Source organism: Mandrillus leucophaeus, unplaced genomic scaffold (assembly GCF_000951045.1).
Source record: "Mandrillus leucophaeus isolate KB7577 unplaced genomic scaffold, Mleu.le_1.0 Scaffold193, whole genome shotgun sequence".
NCBI lineage: Eukaryota > Metazoa > Chordata > Mammalia > Primates > Cercopithecidae > Mandrillus > Mandrillus leucophaeus.
Genome location: NW_012101954.1, coordinates 1,155,914 through 1,160,229, shown reverse-complemented (window position 1 = coordinate 1,160,229; position 4,316 = coordinate 1,155,914). Strand labels below are relative to the sequence as shown.

Here is a 4,316-nt window from a genome sequence, read left to right as displayed (position 1 = left end):
GAAGGAGACACAGAGAGGCTGTGGGGGTCTCACATCAGCCTCCCTGTACCCAGTCCTCACTCTGTGCCCTCTGTTCTGAGGATTCCATATGCCAGAAGAAGAAGAAGACACGGTGGGACCAAAGTGCTGTGTCTGGGGAGGGAATGGGTTTGCTTAGTGTGATCCTCAGAGGCTGAGCTGTGTCTTCTGTATCTTAGTGGGCCCCATGCCTAGCACAGAGCCTGACACATAGGAGATCTTGAAGGGAAGAGAGAGAGAAGTTTCCACACTGGGAAGGGTGAGGAGGGCTTTCCTGGCAGAGAGAAAAGCACGTGCAAATGTGTCAGCTTATAAGCAGAGATGGCACAGGCAGAGAAAGCTGTGGGCTACAGTGCAGGGGACAGGGATGCAAAAGAGGGGAAGAGACTGGAAAGAAAGGCTGTGGCCAGGCCAAGAAGGGCTCTGAATGCCCAGCGAGGGAGTTCAGGCTTTTCCCCTCTCTTGATTGTTTTTATTTGACTGAGGTGTAACTTACATATACCAATTTTAAGTGTACAGTTGATGTATTTTGACAAAATGTGCACATGCACTTAACCCCCACCACAATTAGGATAATCAACATTTCTATCTCCCCAAAAAAATCTGCTTATCGCTAAAGGTTTTTATCCAACAGAGTGATAAGGATTGCTGTTTCAGAAGGATGATTCTGCAGATGGTGTGAAGAGGGGGTGGATAAAGGAGGGGTGGGAGATGATGTCTTCAATCATGGAACAAGATAGATCCACCGACAGCCAACCACTTTAAAACACTCCATGGAACATTGTTAATTCACAGACTTTGTCAAAATGCCAAAAGAAAAACAGCACAAAACAGCAAAACTGGTCTGCGTGGGCTAGGCATAGGGGTTTTTGTGAGAGCAAGAGATTGTTGCCGATCAATAAAGCCATAGCAATCCATACTAATCACGAGGAGAGATGATGACCATTTTCGCTGGGTCTGTATGTTTTATGACTCTAGGCACAGTCTCTGAGACCCATTCCAACAAACTGCTCTGAGAAAATTAGCTGCCAACATGACACACAACCTAAACCAACAGACCAGGGGAGCATAAAGTGTTTGACGTCCACTACAGTCGATTGCACTGAATGCGGCTGTCACCAGAGCCACCGCAGCAGCAGAGAGGCAGCCTGGCCCAGCCAGTCAAGACACATGTGCCACCAGCTCACAATATCAAACAGCCAAATGTTTTGTGCTCAGAAATAGTTAACTATCTTGTGAAGTACTTACTGTATGTTTTACATAAATTAACTGATTTAATAATCTTAATAACTCTATTAGGTAAGTAGCTTCATTTTAAAGATGATAAAGCTGAGGTACAGAGAGGTCTAGTCACTTGCCTAAGATCACACAGCAGAGCTATGTTTCAGAGCCCAGTTCCAGGGACCCTGACACCATGATCCCCATGCTTCCCTGCCTTTTCCATAGCATAATAGCTAAGAGAACAGGTTTCAGTGACAGACTGATTGAGATCCACGTTCTGGTTTTGCCACTAACCAGCTGTGTGACATCAAACTTCATCTTTCTGAGCCATAATTTCCTCATCTGCAAAATGGACAGAGCTGCTGTGAAGACTTACATGTGTAATGCCACCTGGCACAGAGTGAGTCCACAATGAAGAGGGGCGTAATAATATTTATTTGGAAGCTCACAAACCCTATTTATTCCAAGATACATGTTATTCAAACTTCACAGTCAGTCACCTAAAAAAACCCAAATACAAATCAACTTTTATTGATTTTAATTAAAGTTTTATTATTCCATTAGATCAGGAAAAATTTCCGTAGAAGCATTTATTCATTTGAAAAATATTAAGTACTTGCCTGATGCCAAACACTGTTCTAGTTTCTGAAATTACAATGGTGAATCTAAGAGGAAAATCACTGACCTCAGGGCAGGGACAGTCAGATATTTTTAAGGTATTTTTAAACCAAGTTTGTATAATATTCTTTTTAATTTTAAAAATCTAACAAATCAGGCCAGGCACAGTGGCTCATGCCTGTAATCCCAGCACTTTGGGAGGCCGAGGTGGCAGATCACCTGATGTCAGGTGTTCAAACCAGCCTGGCCAACATGGTAAAACCTGTCTCTACTAAAAATATAAAAATTAGCTGGGTGTGTTGGCACATGCCTATAGTTCCAGCTACATGGGAGGCTGAGGCAGGAGAATCACTTGAACCTGGGAGGTGGAGTTCGCAGTGAGCAGAGATTGTGCCACTGCACTCCAGCCTGGGTGATAGAGCGAGACTCCGTATCAAAAAAAAAAAAACAAATCAGCATATATCTCTCTAATAAGGCTGCAGAGGTAATCTAAAAAAATTCAGGTGTCTTTGTCTTTTGACTGAAATTATACCAACCCATGCACTGACACTATAGTCTCATAAGAAATCTACCTAATTAAAAAATTTTGGTGGTCAAAGTCTTAAAAAAATGTCGACCTACAAAGACAAATTAAATAACAGTAATTTTTAAAATTGTTTTAAACCTCTGATGATTAAAAACAAGCAAAAAATAAAAACCCCGGGCTAAAATAAATCATTAGATGGTATCTAAGGCCCCTTCAACCATCAGAAAGTAATTGAATCTCTTCAGTCAATTTTAAACATTGCTTTTGCAGTCTTACTTGCGCCACTGATTTTCCCAGTGAAAACAACAGGGATGTTAAGCAAGAAAAATTTCCAGGCTGCTAAATGAATGTCTGACCGGTTCTGTCTCATATGGCAGCTCAACTGGGACCTCTTTCAAGAATCCCACATAACCATAACCTTCCTAGCTAAAGTAGCCCCACACCCTTCTGCCTCTACCCATTACCCTGTTTCATTTCTCCATGTCACTTATCATCACCTGAAGTTATTTCATTCATTGATCAGTTACTTGTTTCTTGTCTGACTCACACATTAGAATGCAAGCTCCATGGGCTAGGGTCTCTCCTGCTTTTCCCCCACAGCATCCCTAGCAGCCAGAATGCTGCCTGGTGCACATACTTGTCAAGTGAGTAGATGAATAGCAGAACTGGTGTATTCCTGTGAAAGGGTCTCCTAGCTCAGCTGCAGTCAGGAAGGAGAAGCAGGTACATATTACTTAGTTCTCCTTAAATAGCCTATAAAACAGGGTGGGGGTGAGGGATGGGAGAGGTGTCTTTCATTCATTCGTTCACTGGACAGATGTTTACTCAGCATCTACTCAGACCAAGTACTGGACCATGCTGGATACATGCAGGAAAGTGAAATAGACCTAGCCCAGGTTCTTAAAGAAGACATTATTGCACAAGCCCAAGCCTGGAACTTTTGCAAAGCATACACTGATGAGGCTATTTCAGAGATATATAATGTATCTAAAACCCTTAGCATGGTCCCTGGAGCATAGTAACCACCCAGTAACTGATGATGATGATGATGATGAGGAGGAGGAGGAGGAGGAGGAGGAGGAGTAAGAGGAGAAACACAATGAGATGACAGTGATTATTACTACTTCATATGCAGAAAAACAAAGTAACCTCCTTATCATCAAATGTAACCTCAGACATCAAATGAGTAATCAATATCTACAGGGGTCATTAAAAATATATAAATCATCTGCCCCTGGACTAACTAGGGGAATTCACTATAGGTTCTCTCTGCAGATAAGAAGAATTACCATGGACAAGACTGATGATGTGTTTCACTGTAATATCAAAAGCTGCATTCTTGCCATCATTTGTATTATTAATGATGTACCTGGGGCTTCTCGTTCTGGAAAAGATAGAATGAGTACACTCTATTCTTTCTCTCCCACTGATTATAACTAAAATCTCTGGATAACTTAGATAAAGCAACTGTATGAGAGGATTCTAAAAAATAAATAATAGCAGAGATGCTGGGGTGGAAAATTACAACTCAAAGAACAACCAATACAGCAGTGAGCTTCCTGGTTTAATTTTTTTTTTTTTCAATTCTCCCAGCTTAGACTCTAGGGTGGCTCACATCCCAGAACTGCACAGCAGACACAGATGGAAAAATCTCAAAGAGAAACTTTCTTTTTCTAGGCAGAAGACTGGAAAGGGGGACCCCCGTGGAACATAGGATGTGGGAGGTATCTCCCTTTTCCCCCTTTTTCCTCTGCTGGCCCTGTCTCAAGGCAAGCCCCAGGCATGAACCAGCACTCCCACAGCAGCTGCAGGAATACCAGCCATAAGGGCACCCATAACTCAGAGAAAATCTCACTCGTTGACCAGAGAAATTGTCCTCTTTGGTCTGAAGAGTGTCTGAGAAATTTCTTTATTCATTCTCTCTCTCTCTCTC

The 4,316-nt window shown here is 42.3% G+C and overlaps 1 protein-coding gene across 1 annotated transcript in view; it reads right to left on the bottom strand.

The window, feature by feature from the left end:
• SV2B (synaptic vesicle glycoprotein 2B) overlaps nucleotides 1–4,316 on the bottom strand; it is a 204,966-nt gene that overhangs the window by 139,124 nt on the left and 61,526 nt on the right. The gene's annotated exons all lie outside the window — the stretch shown is intronic.